Genomic DNA, 18,006 nt, shown 5'->3' with positions numbered 1-18,006 from the left:
CATAGTAAATAAAGAATGTGGAGTAGGCATCCCTGGTAAAGTATCGGAAGTAGTAGTAGTGTCATCCTCATCTTCAGTGAAATCAGTCATATCCTCATGTTCGTCTTCGTCCATGGCTCCAAGATAGTTGATATGAGCTGGTGGCTTCTTTGAATGACAATTTGTTGCTAGATGTCCAGGCTGGTGGCATTTATAGCATACTATTGGCTTGGCTTTGGTTACATTATTTGCAATGGCTAGAAGTCTAGGTACATTTGGATTTGGCTGTGGAATAGGCTTAGGGTTTTGATTGACATTGGATGGTAATGCAGGTGGTTTAGCCCAATTCTTGCGGAAAGATGATGAAGAGAAACGACCTGGATTAAATCTTCTAAAATTGGAATTGAATTGTTTAGATCCATAATTACCATTGGCTTGGAATTGCTGTGGTCGTCTGTCTCTACCGCATAGCTTATCTTCAGTGTCGTGAGCTAGTGAAATAGCGTCTTCAAGGGTAGCACGCTTGAACACGTTAACTTCCGCGTAGTAATGCCCAAGGAGTCTAGACATATACTTCCGCTTATGTGTCATCTCTGGTACATCTTCAAGCATGCGTAGCTAGAGGAGTGCATTCCAAAAACGCTCTGTATACTGAGGTATAGGCTCACGATCCCATTGCTGGAGAAGATCCCATTGCTTAATAGCCTTCTCATGAAATTGTGGTGGAAGAAAATTATGCATGAACTTCTTCTTGAAATCTTCCCAAGTAGTAGGACATTCTATGCTCTTGCATACTACAGTCCACCAAAGTGATGCTCTGTCTACCAAATGGTTAGTAACACACTTGATTTTATCTTTTTCTGCATAGGTTTCCTCATGGAAATAGTCATCAAACTGACTAATGAATGCTAGAACAGTCTTTCCTTCTCATATGCCATTGAAAGTACGGAATTTGAAACTTCGTTTACTTATCTTTGATTCCTTGCGAATGGTTTGAGCTTCAAGGGTGGCGTCGATGGTACGTCGAATCAAATCTTCAGCTTGAGGTTCTTCCATGTCGGTAGACGCTCTTTGTAATTTTGCCAGTTGCGCTTGCAATGCTTGCCTAGCCCTTCGTTCTTCTTCCAATTGCATCATGATTAAGTCCAGCTTTTGCTCCATCGTAGGTTCAGGTAGGTCGTCTTCAGCCACCATAAGATCATCGATATGTGGTTCCGTCATCCTGTAAAACTCAAAAGACCTTTCTCACTCAAAATCAGATCAGCGGGATGAGCGTAGCTCAAGTTCGGGGTTACAAGGCTATGTGTTTTTGCGTATTTCTTTCTCAATCTTCAGAAAATCTGCTATTTTTCCTTCTTCCTATGCTGAAACTGCTTCAACAAACCTGCATATGGGTAGAATACCTTCCAACGAACAACTTTGCAGTTCGGAGTTTCTGCGCAGGAACAACCCTTCTAGGAGTTTTGAGCACAAGTCAGTTCTGACTCCAGTTGACTAGTCTGACTTGCAGAGTTGCAAACTTGCAAAACTTAGTCAACTTAGTGAACTTGCAAAACTTGATCACAGATTACTTGCAGAACTTGATTTCTTAGGTGCAAGACCTGGAGTTGTTGACCAGAGGTGACTTGTCTTACTTGATTAAAGCTTAATTGCTTAAGCTTTGGAGGGGGGCTTCACAAAAAACGGCGCAGTCGTGGGGGGAGGGGCGTTTTTTTCGCCGCCCGAAATATTGGGAAGCCCCTCTGAGACCTCGATGATGATTTTGAAGATTATAAGCTTCCTTTAAAGCTTATGAAGCTTTAGGATTAAACTTTTCAAAAGATAAGATATGGAGTTTCTCACTGTTTGTCCACGACTTGTTGATGGAGATGAAGGAGTGGTCCTCCACCTGTACAGCCTGGTCCTTCGCGATCTGATGACAGAAACAAGGGTTCTTGATCGCCAGAATTCTGCTTGTATCGACGGTTCGCGACGAGATTGATTGTAGAGCCCGATCGTTCCAGGAGCTCCCGCTTCCCACGAGATGGATAGCGATTGGAAGCTCTTGAGCTCAGCTCCGCTCTGATACAACTGGTGCGCAGATCGGTCACTGTATGCTCACGTAGTGAATCCCGGAAGGTCCCCAAGAACAATGAACTCTACTTTTTGCACAAGTTACAAGGTAAAAAGCATGAACGACAAGAGCAAGAGACCAATTGGGTTCAATCTCCCCCCATGCCTTGTGTGAGCGCTTCACAAAGCATGTATTTTATGTATAATCATTCTTCATGCTCAATAATAGCCCAATTTACAAAAATATATCAAGCTTTTAGCTTTTAAGTTTGCTTTTAAAAAAATAGAAATAAAGCTAATGGATGGTGCCCAAAGAGTCTGGCATGCCCAACACAATGTCCAAATAGAAATAACATATCCGTGCGCATAGGCGCATACAAAATAATGATAAATAATCGATGCCTCAATAGACATAACAAAATATAGGCGTGGCGCCTATCAAAATATAATCCATAGGTCGAATACTCGCTAGACTCCAATGCTTTCCTCCGCCACTGCTGCTATCTCTACACATCAACTGAAGCATTCACAATCGTTAGTAAAATAATACAATTAAACCGACAAAAGTGAATACCTAGCAGTCTTCAGCTATATAAATAAATCAACTGGCTAGAAATAAATCCTAACCTTAATTTATTACGAGTGCGCACTCTAAACTCATAAACGTTTATTAATTTAATATGTATTTTGTGGAATCACCCGCTATGGAATCACCCATGTACACACTAAATTAATAAAACGCCCGAAAAGGACAGGCATCCCCATCAACTTCTCGCACAAAGAATCCACTTTGTGTATGAGCCCCGGTCATCAAAGTTTACGGAATCCACCATAAAACCTCACGGAATTCACCGTGGCACGGAATCCACCGTGAAATATGCCTCCTGGCATCACATTGTCATTTAGGACTCAAACTAATCACCATCATTACTCATTGATTGAATGAAGATATCATGGGCCAATAAAAAATAGTCAAGGATGAAAACTAGCATTTGTTATTATCACCCTTATTATACATGAACTAGTTCTATGGATAGATAAGGAGCTTATGATAGACAGATTGGGATAAAAGGCATAAGTAGAAAAACTAATAATCAAAAGGCTATATAGTAGCCTAAGCCCTTGGTCTAAAGCTTTTTTCTCAAAGTATGGTTATCATTAAGAGAGAGAGAGAGAGAGAGAGAGAGAGAGAGAGAGAGAGAGAGGAGTAAGAGAGAGATAGATGGAGGTTAAGAGAGATATAGAGAGGCTGAGATAGAGATAGGGGTAGGGAACAAAGAGAGAGAGCAAGAATATATTGAAGATCAGAAGAAGACTTGATAATCTTTATAGTGGTCAGCACCAAAGGCGAAGCTCAAAGTTTCAAGATTTGTTGGGAGAATTGACAAGCACAAAGAGAAACAAGATAAAAGATATGTCCACATCATCATGTCACCCCAATGTTACACCAAATCCGAAAGTTACAAAGGACCCCCACCTATTCTATTAGTTCTCTTTCCTACTCTTGATGTTAACTTCTCTCGAATTGGTCATGGTGGGCTGAGTAATATTAAGATGCGGTAGAAATATTAGCCTTAAACTCATCGATATACCCTTGCACAAAAGTAATGGGGTGATTAACCATGGGAAAGGAGTGTTGTGTACATGATGGTTGAAAAGATGTGGGGTCTTGTCACAAGAAGGTATGGTAAGGTAGGACCTAGTACCTATGTAATGAAAGAAGGAAAGCTAGAGAAACTCCTAACCATGCCCCCTCTCAGATCTTGTAAGCAAATAACTCAAAATTGCTTTATAATGCTTTAGGCACTTAGCCTTTAACGCATCTCCTCTCTTGGCAATTAGCTTTTAGGAGAACTCAGATTGTAGTCAAACACACAACACCTCTACTAGTGAGGGCTGAAATGATGAACGGGTTGCCTCTTACCCATCCAACCTCCAATCCTCACTAAGAGAACTAAAGAGGGGCACCACCTAGCCAAAGGGAGGATGGGCTAGGACATCCATTTTCTCAAAGAGAATCAAGAGAGCCAAGACACAAATTTACAAGAGAGAATATATGTGCTAGACACCATATTGGAATATAAGAGAGAGAGATGAGAGGAGAGGGAGACAAGAGGAGAAGAGGTAGAAGAAGCTTGCCATTATGCTACATGAAATGAGAAGATGAGAAGAGAGGGAGATAATAGGAGAAGAGGTAGAGGAAGCTTGCCATTATGCTACATAATAAAAGAACTCACTCATAGCTTACCTCAAAGAGATGAGGATATTCTAGAGTGCTCTCATGGACTTGTCATTGTCCCTCCTCCCTCTTTTCTAAAAGAGAATCAAGAGAACCAAGACACAAATTTACAAGAGAGAATACATGTACTAGACACCATATTGGAATATAAGAGAGAGAGATGAGAGGAGAGGGAGACAAGAGGAGAAGAGGTAGAGGAAGCTTGCCTTATGCTACATAATAAAAGAACTCACTCATAGCTTCCCTCAAAGAGATGAGGGTATTCTAGAATGCTCTCATGGACTTGTCATTCTCCCTCTCCCCTCCCTCCATGGGCTCTTTATATAGCCTCCATGAGGGATTAGATTAAGCTAATCTTCTTGATTAACATAATCCTAGATGATGTATGGCATCTTTGAAAATATGGAGCATAGTGGATGGGACAAGTCCCCACCTTGGTCATCATGCAAGAAGCCAAGGGTGGTGGTAGACAAAATAGATAAATGGAGCTAGATTACAAGAGGTGGGTGGCCAAAGCACATTATTATAATATATTTACAAGAAGGATAGAGTGGAAAGTTGGTGTGGTGAAAGAGAGAAGAAAATTGCATGTAGCCAGCAGTCTGCGCCTTCGTAACTTCAAATCCGTGAGGAATTTGAAAAAAGTTTCTTCTGCAACTTTGTAGACCAGGTCGAAACCGATCGGCTTACGCGGGAATTTTCTTGAAATTAGCTTTTTCTTGGGAGTTATTGAGATTATAAAAAAGGCTTCCAAAAGCTGCTTTGACTTTAGTATCCCATATGTATATAAATACATATAAGCATGTGACAAAAGGGGTCCATGCTTGTAAGCTTTTGTGCAAGATCCAAATGACACCATGATGTGGATATTGACTTGTGTGCAAGGGTGAGGTGTCCTCTAATGATGGTGATAGATTCCAAATCTTAGTGATGTAGACGGGGCCCATGTGTAGTTGGAGGCTAGTCCTTTGAAAAATCCATGCATTCACTCAACTCCTAGGTGTAATCCTTTTTCATCTTCACTAAGATAACCATCCCTTTTACCCTTTACATTGACATGCCTCCTAAGAACTCGTTCCCCCCATTTGCTAGAGTTATCGTAATCGAGAAGCAATGTAGCATACCTAGTGCTTGAAGAGTAAACCTAGAGTGATATGGTAGGCTCTTGATAGGGGCTTTGGCCAAAATTTTGTGGTAGTAATCCGGGTTGTAAAAAACCCGGATCATTAGCCCTCCCCTTAGGCTAGAGGTATTCATGCCTCTAGCTTGATAATGATGGTCCAATAGAGCAAGGAGGACTGCACCCCCTCATTGGTGGCTCTTCATTGAATGACTGCTCCAAAGTGTTCATATTTCTTTGAAAATAAGGCTTCAGTCGCCATCCATTTACCCTTGTCTTGTGAACCTTCCCATCCATGTCACCTAGCTTATAACTGCCATTTGGATATCTCCTTATGACCATGAATGGCCCTTCCCACTTGAACACAAGTTTAGCATCCTTTCTGTTATCGAAGCGGTTATCATAGCGTAGCACAAGTGATCCTTCCCTTATGTGTTTGCTAGCCAGCTTCTTATTAAAGGTCTTCCTCCTCTCTTCAGCCTGCATGGAATAGTGTTGGACTGCTGCTTCTCTATCTAACTCCAGCCTCTCTAGATCCAAGATCCTTTCCTCTAACTTCTTATCTTGATTCTTCTCTTGACTGGCTACTAAAACACGCAAACTGGCCAGTTCCACCTCTATAGGAAGCAAAGCTTCTTGGCCATAGACGAGGTGAAATGGAGTATAGCCAAGTGAGGTTCTGAATGAAGTCCTGTAGGCCCAAAGAGCTGCATTCAATTTTTTATCCCAGTGCTTGGGGTGCATGTGTACCTGCTTGGTAATTATCTTACAAATCAGCCCATTCACTTTTTCGACCAAACCATTACACTGTGGATAGTAGGGAGTAGAATGCTTGTGCTTGATTTTTAGCCTTTCCATTAGCTCCCCTACTAGGTTCGCCCTAAAACCAGGACCCCGATCAGAGATAATTTCCAAAGGTGTGCCAAACTTGCAACAAATATTTAGAAACACAAATTTTCCCACTTCTTGGGCTGTGATCCTACTAGTTGCTGAAGCCTCTGCCCACCTCGTCATGTAGTCCACTCCCATTATGATGTATTCCTTGCCAGATTGAGTTCGTGGGAGTGGCCCTATTGCATCAATCCCCCATTTCTCAAATGGGCCATATGTAGTTATGGGATTTTGTTCCTCATGCACTAGCTTCCTTGGTCCGGCCTTTTGGCAATCGTCACAAGTGCGGCACCAATGTTGCACATCTCAATGTAGACTAGGCCACACAAAACCGGCTTGGAGAATCTTTCTGCTGGTTATTTTTTGAGCAAAATGTCCGCCACAAACCCCTTCATGGCAGCTCTTAATCACATCTATAATCTCCTTTGCTGTTGGCACCCTTCTAAGCACTGCATCCTTTCCTTTGCAGTACAACACATCATTTATAAAGCGATATTTAGTGGCCTTAGTAGCTAGCCACCTTTTCTCACTTTTACTCATATGTGCAGGTGCCTCACCTTGCTCAAGAAAATAAAGCACATCTTGTAGTTGAAACTTACCTTGAAACAAGGGAAGCTTTACGACAATGATGCCCACCATTGCCTCTTTCAATTTTTCAGCTGCTAGAGCATCTGCGTTGCCATTTGTCCGCCTTGGCACAAAATAGATTTGGGCTTCCTGTAGCTTTCTCATGAGAGTTTTAGCTTCCCTCATTTTCACTGCTAAGTTATCATTTTTACAAGCCCAGATTCCTTTCATTTGCTTAACAATGAGCATAGAATCCCCAAAAAACATTAAGCTGAGTGATACCATGTGAGAGGCACCACCTCAAACCTAAAAGCAAGGCTTGATATTCTGCTTCATTGTTAGAATGGACATCCTCCAAGCTGATACCTTCTCCATAAAGTTTGTCACCTTCGGGACTGAACACCACTATTCCTGCTGCCGCTCTGTCTTTAATACGCTTGTAGGCTCCATCAAAGTAGAGGGCATGGGCATTCTCCACCCGTGGCGGCTCCTCAAGAGGAGGTGTATCCTCTTTTACCTTTCCCTTCTCCTTTTCCTTCTTTTGATGGCATCTATGGGTCAACAAATCAGCTAGGCAAGCTCGAGTAGAATCCTTCACTTTGAAGGTGTAGTCAAACTCTTGGAGTTGTATCACCCACTTAGCGATTCTAGTTGAAACATCCATGTGCTGTAAGGCATAGGGAAAATGCTCTTCTGTCGTGATCACTGTGAATGGCCTAGGGAGAAGATAAGGACGAAACTTCCTTACAGCAAACATTAGAGACAAAACCATCACCTCGACCATCTTGTACCCTCGTTCTGATGCTGTCATTACTCTACTAGAAAAGTAAACTGGTCTCATTAGGCCAGTTTTAGCATCCTTTTGTATTAGTGCTGCCCCTAGAGCATTGTCCCCAAAACTCGGGTTGACAAAAAACTCTTGATCCCAGCAAGGCTGTAAAATTATAGGAAGGGTGCTAAGAGCCTTCTTCACCTCGTGAAAGCACCTTTCACTTTCGTCACTCCACAGGAGCTCCTCGGAGTGGGTTAACTGTTGCAGTGGAAATATTAATTGGGAGAGGAGATGAATGAACCGCCCCATATATCGCACCTTCTGAATGAAAGAGGTTAGTTGCTTCACAGAAGATGGTGATGGCACCGCCAATAGGGCCTTAACTTTGTTTGGATCAGCTTCAATGCCCCTCTCACTTACGACATGCCCTAACAAAGTTACACTGCTTTCGCCAATGCGACACTTCTCATGGTTTAACTGCCCCCCCATTTGTGCGAGTCGGTTGAAAGCTTTATCCACCTTCCCTAAATGTAGAGCCTTAGAACTATAAATACAAAAATCATCAATAAAGACCCTGATGGATTTCCCAAAATATGGCTGGAAGACATAATTCATGAATCGCTGGAAGGTAGCTGGGGCATTTGTTAATCCAAATGGCATTACTTTGTAAGCAAAACAACCCCAAGGTGTAATGAAGGTGGTCTTCTGTTGATCCTCCTCAGCTATTCGGATCTGGAAATAACCTGAATACCCATCACAAACAGTGTATCTCTCATGCCCGGCCACCTCGTTAAGTATTTCATCCTGAAAGGGAAGAGGAAAGTGATCTCTCTTAGTTGCGGCATTTAGCGGCTTGTAATCCACAAAAATCCTCCATTTTCCATTCTTCTTGGGTATCACCACCACAGGTGAAACCCACTCTGAATCCCCTATTGGATAGATAAAGCCTGCCTTTAAAAGTCGTTGCACCTCAGTGAGTAGAGCGTTTTGTTGAACTACTCCCAATCGTCGTAGTCGCTGCACCACTGGCCGTGCTCCCTCTTTTAGATTAATGTGATGTTGTACTGCTGTCACACCTGTGATGTGTTCATAATCAGAAATAAAAAGTGCAGAGTGTTTTATCACCACTTCCATGTAGGCTGCCTTCTCCTCAACTGATAGATCCTTAGCCAACATTTTTTCTAACCCCTCCTTCTCGACCTTTGGAAGCTGCTGCGGAATTTCACTACTAGAAGGCCCTTTTAATGTAATCCCCATCACTTCTAGAGAGCTTTCTTCCTCCTCATTAGAAGACTCTCCCTCTGTCATAGATGACCAACCCTCGCTGGAACTCCATTCATCAGCGGTGGTTTCTAACACAAGATCCTCCTGTCGGCCCTCCTTCATGTTGTAGATAGTGCTCTTCCATTTTTTATGCAGCCCCTTTTGTGGCCTGAGCTCTAAAGCCCCTGTCTCCCAATCTTGTCTGGCTTTCATTCCCATTAGCCATGGTCGCCCAAGAATGAGCGGATAGCCATCCCCCTTCACTGGCATCACATACATGTCAAGCTCCAGTTGCACTCCACACACCTTTACCTTGACTTTCTTTATAACTCCCAAACAATTTACTACCACATTGTTAGCCATTTTGGCCCCAAATTTAGTAATTTCATTTACCTCTAATCCCAAACGATGCATCAACTTTTCCGTCATGACACAAATCTCTGCACCTCCATCCACATATGTCTTTGACACTCTCTGCCCATTGATTTCGGCTTCCACTAGAGGTACAATATCTTTCATCTTTCTAGCCTGGATTGCATTCACATGTCTATTCTTCATGGGTCTAATGCTTACCATCTTTGACCATTGTCGCCGCACTGTTGGAGATAGATGTAGTAATTGTGGCCATGAAATTTTTTGCCCTTGATTCCTCACATCAGCAAGCAAATCATAAGCTCTAGTACCTTTACCCAAGGGAAAATCATCTGGCTCAATGAGTCGGCGTGAGCGAGCCCTCCTCTTTTTACTGTTGCGTGTCTTTGCAGCCACTGATGACTCTGCCTCCTCTTCCATATTTTCAACCTCCTTTGGTGGTGTAGGCTCCATCTTCTCAATTCTCCGGGCTTTCTTCATCGGCATTGCTTCAACCTCTACTACTTTGGCCTTCCCTTTGACATCACTCTCATCTAAACTAATTATCCTAACATCATGATTCTCTGGCGGTTGAACAGGCAAGGGCGGCACCTCTGCAAGTGGTCGAGGATGCTGGAGAACTTGAACCGGTGGTGGAGGCCTTGGATTCGGTGGAACAAACCTTTCCCTAGGTGGTGTCACTTGTTGTCCCCTCCTTCTTGGTTGGAACCCATTTCCTGGAAAACGCCTAGGATGAGGGCAAAAGTACATACCATGGCCAGTCTCCCCACAATTATAGCAAACATACTCTCTTTCTTGTCTTCTTGGACCTCGATTGCCTTCATTTATGAGGGGAGGGGGCCGCACTCCTTGCACCAAATTTAATGAAAGGCTTTCGAGTTGATTAGTAATGCGTTGTAGGAGCTCTTGCTGTGGTATCTCTGGTTCAGGTGGGGCCTCTGCTATTTCTCTAGGCCTTTGCATGGTTGGTAAAACCTATATGGGCTCAACTCCCCCCTTTAACTGGGCTTGATACTTCAATTTTCTATCTTTCTCTCTCGCATAAGTGACTGATTCTTCATAGGATGTGGGAAACTTTCCTTTGACCTTCTCCCTTAGTAGAGGATGGAGTCCGGCTAGAAAACAATCTTTCTTAAGGCAATCAGGTACTCTTTCTCCCTCGGCTAAAGATGTTGTCCATTTATCCCACAATTTTATAAACATGCCTTCATAGGTTTGGTACTCCCCTGTTATGGTTTGGCGAAGATCTAAGAGTTGTCTCCAAATATCTTCAGGTGGCTCTGTATCTTGGTACTTGTGCATGAATGCGGTCTTGAGATTCTCCCAATTACCCCTTGTAGCCTCTGGGAGAGCTTGATACCACACTCGAGCATCACCCTTTAGAACTAAAGGGAAGGCCCGTACTTTGGTTGCTTCATCATCCCGGCCTGTGACTAGGAAGGCCATTTCTAAGTCATCCAAAAAGTCCAGAGATTTCTCCCCTTTGTGCCCAAAAAAACTTGGAAAAGCCATGATAGGAAGATGTTGGCCTAGCTCAATACAAAATAAAGATGAACACGTCTAGGCCCAAGTCATATCTTATTAAGGGTAGAATAAATGGATTTACAGATGCATTAATCTCAGCAAGACGACGAGGGCCCAATAAGCACCTTATAATATTTTGAAACCTGATCTTTGTGCTAACGATTATATGCACGGTTTGTCTAGCAAGTGGACGGATAGGTCCGTACAAGTCCCTATGGTTCATGGGACACACTTAGAGTAGAATGAATATGTGCACATTAAAGGAGATGTTATAATCCAAAATAGGGAGTATTATGGGATCAGGAGACAATAAGATCTCTCTCAACCTCTCAGCTCCAAAATAGAAGACCAACCTTTGCTGAAAATGTATCTTTCTACTAATGCACACATCCACCCGAATGTTTTGAACCGATTGAAAGTTGTAGAAAGTAGGAGTAGTCATTTATGCATTAACTACAAATTTACACTACAAACTTTCATGAAGCGTGTCGTTGAAGCTATGGCCTCTTAGATCCCACCATTCGAGAGATGCGAAGGATTTGCTCACCACTAATTAGCGTAGCTTTTGTGTGACCATCATCAGCCTTGTAAAGTTCATAGGCTTCGATAGCTATCTTTTCAATTACTTTGAGTCTTCTTGCTAGTAGCAGTTGAAGCGCATCACCATATGTAGCCTCTCGCCAATACCGCACACCATTGATGTGTAACTCACCCTCCAAAAACTTGTTAATCCCCGAATTTGAAAGCGCCTTCACCACTTGAAGACGAAGCTCCGTAGGGAGTGTCTTTACACTAGACACCAAGCACTCAACACAATGCCTTGACGTAGAGACTTGATGAGAGCAAGATTTCTCATGAAGCAAAGAAGGATGTGTGTAATTAACTTGCTTTACCCGCATACGTGCCGTTTGTCGATAAAGATCCTTCTTCTCATGAGCTTCTTTTGGAGACCATTGCGGTACTCTTGAGCGGCGAATCCCTTGAATAGGGTTTGATGAACATTCCTCCTTAGTGATTTCTTGACAAACACTCGTTGAAGAAGAGGACAACTCCTTAGATGTTTCTTTCTTCATGGAAGTTGTAGAGCATAGCTTGAGAACTCCTCAGCGGGGGCACCAAAAATGAGGGCTGAAATGATGAACGGGTTGCCTCTTACCCATCCAACCTCCAATCCTCACTAAGAGAACTAAAGAGGGGCACCACCTAGCCAAAGGGAGGATGGGCTAGGACATCCATTTTCTCAAAGAGAATCAAGAGAGCCAAGACACAAATTTACAAGAGAGAATATATGTGCTAGACACCATATTGGAATATAAGAGAGAGAGATGAGAGGAGAGGGAGACAAGAGGAGAAGAGGTAGAAGAAGCTTGCCATTATGCTACATGAAATGAGAAGATGAGAAGAGAGGGAGATAATAGGAGAAGAGGTAGAGGAAGCTTGCCATTATGCTACATAATAAAAGAACTCACTCATAGCTTACCTCAAAGAGATGAGGATATTCTAGAGTGCTCTCATGGACTTGTCATTGTCCCTCCTCCCTCTTTTCTAAAAGAGAATCAAGAGAACCAAGACACAAATTTACAAGAGAGAATACATGTACTAGACACCATATTGGAATATAAGAGAGAGAGATGAGAGGAGAGGGAGACAAGAGGAGAAGAGGTAGAGGAAGCTTGCCTTATGCTACATAATAAAAGAACTCACTCATAGCTTCCCTCAAAGAGATGAGGGTATTCTAGAATGCTCTCATGGACTTGTCATTCTCCCTCTCCCCTCCCTCCATGGGCTCTTTATATAGCCTCCATGAGGGATTAGATTAAGCTAATCTTCTTGATTAACATAATCCTAGATGATGTATGGCATCTTTGAAAATATGGAGCATAGTGGATGGGACAAGTCCCCACCTTGGTCATCATGCAAGAAGCCAAGGGTGGTGGTAGACAAAATAGATAAATGGAGCTAGATTACAAGAGGTGGGTGGCCAAAGCACATTATTATAATATATTTACAAGAAGGATAGAGTGGAAAGTTGGTGTGGTGAAAGAGAGAAGAAAATTGCATGTAGCCAGCAGTCTGCGCCTTCGTAACTTCAAATCCGTGAGGAATTTGAAAAAAGTTTCTTCTGCAACTTTGTAGACCAGGTCGAAACCGATCGGCCTTCGCGGGAATTCTCTTGAAATTAGCTTTTTCTTGGGAGTTATTGAGATTATAAAAAAGGCTTCCAAAAGCTGCTTTGACTTTAGTATCCCATATGTATATAAATACATATAAGCATGTGACAAAAGGGGTCCATGCTTGTAAGCTTTTGTGCAAGATCCAAATGACACCATGATGTGGATATTGACTTGTGTGCAAGGGTGAGGTGTCCTCTAATGATGGTGATAGATTCCAAATCTTAGTGATGCAGACGGGGCCCATGTGTAGTTGGAGGCTAGTCCTTTGAAAAATCCATGCATTCACTCAACTCCTAGGTGTAATCCTTTTTCATCTTCACTAAGATAACCATCCCTTTTACCCTTTACATTGACATGCCTCCTAAGAACTCGTTCCCCCCATTTGCTAGAGTTATCGTAATCGAGAAGCAATGTAGCATACCTAGTGCTTGAAGAGTAAACCCAGAGTGATATGGTAGGCTCTTGATAGGGGCTTTGGCCAAAATTTTGTGGTAGTAATCCGGGTTGTAAAAAACCCGGATCATTAGCCCTCCCCTTAGGCTAGAGGTATTCATGCCTCTAGCTTGATAATGATGGTCCAATAGAGCAAGGAGGACTGCACCCCCTCATTGGTGGCTCTTCATTGAATGACTGCTCCAAAGTGTTCATATTTCTTTGAAAATAAGGCTTCAGTCGCCATCCATTTACCCTTGTCTTGTGAACCTTCCCATCCATGTCACCTAGCTTATAACTGCCATTTGGATATCTCCTTATGACCATGAATGGCCCTTCCCACTTGAACACAAGTTTAGCATCCTTTCTGTTATCGAAGCGGTTATCATAGCGTAGCACAAGTGATCCTTCCCTTATGTGTTTGCTAGCCAGCTTCTTATTAAAGGTCTTCCTCCTCTCTTCAGCCTGCATGGAATAGTGTTGGACTGCTGCTTCTCTATCTAACTCCAGCCTCTCTAGATCCAAGATCCTTTCCTCTAACTTCTTATCTTGATTCTTCTCTTGACTGGCTACTAAAACACGCAAACTGGCCAGTTCCACCTCTATAGGAAGCAAAGCTTCTTGGCCATAGACGAGGTGAAATGGAGTATAGCCAAGTGAGGTTCTGAATGAAGTCCTGTAGGCCCAAAGAGCTGCATTCAATTTTTTATCCCAGTGCTTGGGGTGCATGTGTACCTGCTTGGTAATTATCTTACAAATCAGCCCATTCACTTTTTCGACCAAACCATTACACTGTGGATAGTAGGGAGTAGAATGCCTGTGCTTGATTTTTAGCCTTTCCATTAGCTCCCCTACTAGGTTCGCCCTAAAACCAGGACCCCGATCAGAGATAATTTCCAAAGGTGTGCCAAACCTGCAACAAATATTTTCAAACACAAATTTTCCCACTTCTTGGGCTGTGATCCTACTAGTTGCTGAAGCCTCTGCCCACCTCGTCATGTAGTCCACTCCCATTATGATGTATTCCTTGCCAGATTGAGTTCGTGGGAGTGGCCCTATTGCATCAATCCCCCATTTCTCAAATGGGCCATATGTAGTTATGGGATTTTGTTCCTCATGCACTAGCTTCCTTGGTCCGGCCTTTTGGCAATCGTCACAAGTGCGGCACCAATGTTGCACATCTCGATGTAGACTAGGCCACACAAAACCGGCTTGGAGAATCTTTCTGCTGGTTATTTCTTGAGCAAAATGTCCGCCACAAACCCCTTCATGGCAGCTCTTAATCACATCTATAATCTCCTTTGCTGTTGGCACCCTTCTAAGCACTGCATCCTTTCCTTTGCAGTACAACACATCATTTATCAAGCGATATTTAGTGGCCTTAGTAGCTAGCCACCTTTTCTCACTTTTACTCATATGTGCAGGTGCCTCACCTTGCTCAAGAAAATAAAGCACATCTTGTAGTTGAAACTTACCTTGAAACAAGGGAAGCTTTACGGCAATGATGCCCACCATTGCCTCTTTCAATTTTTCAGCTGCTAGAGCATCTGCGTCGCCATTTGTCCGCCTTGGCACAAAATAGATTTGGGCTTCCTGTAGCTTTCTCATGAGAGTTTTAGCTTCCCTCATTTTCACTGCTAAGTTATCATTTTTACAAGCCCAGATTCCTTTCATTTGCTTAACAATGAGCATAGAATCCCCAAAAAACATTAAGCCGAGTGATACCATGTGAGAGGCACCACCTCAAACCTAAAAGCAAGGCTTGATATTCTGCTTCATTGTTAGAATGGACATCCTCCAAGCTGATACCTTCTCCATAAAGTTTGTCACCTTCGGGACTGAACACCACTATTCCTGCTGCCGCTCTGTCTTTAATACGCTTGTAGGCTCCATCAAAGTAGAGGGCATGGGCATTCTCCACCCGTGGCGGCTCCTCAAGAGGAGGTGTCTCCTCTTTTACCTTTCCCTTCTCCTTTTCCTTCTTTTGATGGCATCTATGGGTCAACAAATCAGCTAGGCAAGCTCGAGTAGAATCCTCCACTTTGAAGGTGTAGTCAAACTCTTGGAGTTGTATCACCCACTTAGCGATTCTAGCTGAAACATCCATGTGCTGTAAGGCATAGGGAAAATGCTCTTCTGTCGTGATCACTGTGAATGGCCTAGGGAGAAGATAAGGACGAAACTTCCTTACAGCAAACATTAGAGACAAAACCATCACCTCGACCATCTTGTACCCTCGTTCTGATGCTGTCATTACTCTACTAGAAAAGTAAACTGGTCTCATTAGGCCAGTTTTAGCATCCTTTTGTATTAGTGCTGCCCCTAGAGCATTGTCCCCAAAACTCGGGTTGACAAAAAACTCTTGATCCCAGCAAGGCTGTAAAATTATAGGAAGGGTGCTAAGAGCCTTCTTCACCTCGTGAAAGCACCTTTCACTTTCGTCACTCCACAGGAGCTCCTCGGAGTGGGTTAACTGTTGCAGTGGAAATATTAATTGGGAGAGGAGATGAATGAACCGCCCCATATATCGCACCTTCTGAATGAAAGAGGTTAGTTGCTTCACAGAAGATGGTGATGGCACCGCCAATAGGGCCTTAACTTTGTTTGGATCAGCTTCAATGCCCCTCTCACTTACGACATGCCCTAACAAAGTTACACTGCTTTCGCCAATGCGACACTTCTCATGGTTTAACTGCCCCCCCATTTGTGCGAGTCGGTTGAAAGCTTCATCCACCTTCCCTAAATGTAGAGCCTTAGAACTATAAATACAAAAATCATCAATAAAGACCCTGATGGATTTCCCAAAATATGGCTGGAAGACATAATTCATGAATCGCTGGAAGGTAGCTGGGGCATTTGTTAATCCAAATGGCATTACTTTGTAAGCAAAACAACCCCAAGGTGTAATGAAGGTGGTCTTCTGTTGATCCTCCTCAGCTATTCGCATCTGGAAATAACCTGAATACCCATCACAAACAGTGTATCTCTCATGCCCGGCCACCTCGTTAAGTATTTCATCCTGAAAGGGAAGAGGAAAGTGATCTCTCTTAGTTGCGGCATTTAGCGGCTTGTAATCCACACAAATCCTCCATTTTCCATTCTTCTTGGGTATCACCACCACAGGTGAAACCCACTCTGAATCCCCTATTGGATAGATAAAGCCTGCCTTTAAAAGTCGTTGCACCTCAGTGAGTAGAGCGTTTTGTTGAACTACTCCCAATCGTCGTAGTCGCTGCACCACTGGCCGTGCTCCCTCTTTTAGATTAATGTGATGTTGTACTGCTGTCACACCTGTGATGTGTTCATAATCAGAAATAAAAAGTGCAGAGTGTTTTATCACCACTTCCATGTAGGCTGCCTTCTCCTCAACTGATAGATCCTTAGCCAACATTTTTTCTAACCCCTCCTTCTCGACCTTTGGAAGCTGCTGCGGAATTTCACTACTAGAAGGCCCTTTTAATGTAATCCCCATCACTTCTAGAGAGCTTTCTTCCTCCTCATTAGAAGACTCTCCCTCTGTCATAGATGACCAACCCTCGCTGGAACTCCATTCATCAGCGGTGGTTTCTAACACAAGATCCTCCTGTCGGCCCTCCTTCATGTTGTAGATAGTGCTCTTCCATTTTTTATGCAGCCCCTTTTGTGGCCTGAGCTCTAAAGCCCCTGTCTCCCAATCTTGTCTGGCTTTCATTCCCATCAGCCATGGTCGCCCAAGAATGAGCGGATAGCCATCCCCCTTCACTGGCATCACATACATGTCAAGCTCCAGTTGCACTCCACACACCTTTACCTTGACTTTCTTTATAACTCCCAAACAATTTACTACCACATTGTTAGCCATTTTGGCCCCAAATTTAGTAGTTTCATTTACCTCTAATCCCAAACGATGCATCAACTTTTCCGTCATGACACAAATCTCTGCACCTCCATCCACATATGTCTTTGACACTCTCTGCCCATTGATTTCGGCTTCCACTAGAGGTACAATATCTTTCATCTTTCTAGCCTGGATTGCATTCACATGTCTATTCTTCATGGGTCTAATGCTTACCATCTTTGACCATTGTCGCCGCACTGTTGGAGATAGATGTAGTAATTGTGGCCATGAAATTTTTGGCCCTTGATTCCTCACATCAGCAAGCAAATCATAAGCTCTAGTACCTTTACCCAAGGGAAAATCATCTGGCTCAATGTGTCGGCGTGAGCGAGCCCTCCTCTTTTTACTGTTGCGTGTCTTTGCAGCCACTGATGACTCTGCCTCCTCTTCCATATTTTCAACCTCCTTTGGTGGTGTAGGCTCCATCTTCTCAATTCTCCGGGCTTTCTTCACCGGCATTGCTTCAACCTCTACTACTTTGGCCTTCCCTTTGACATCACTCTCATCTAAACTAATTATCCTAACATCATGATTCTCTGGCGGTTGAACAGGCAAGGGCGGCACCTCTGCAAGTGGTCGAGGATGCTGGAGAACTTGAACCGGTGGTGGAGGCCTTGGATTCGGTGGAACAAACCTTTCCCTAGGTGGTGTCACTTGTTGTCCCCTCCTTCTTGGTTGGAACCCATTTCCTGGAAAACGCCTAGGATGAGGGCAAAAGTACATACCATGGCCAGTCTCCCCACA

This window comes from Lygodium microphyllum, chromosome 5 (genome assembly GCF_053477565.2).
Source record: "Lygodium microphyllum isolate KBCC chromosome 5, Lygodium_microphyllum_v1.1.10, whole genome shotgun sequence".
NCBI lineage: Eukaryota > Viridiplantae > Streptophyta > Polypodiopsida > Schizaeales > Lygodiaceae > Lygodium > Lygodium microphyllum.
This window is presented reverse-complemented; position numbering follows the sequence as displayed.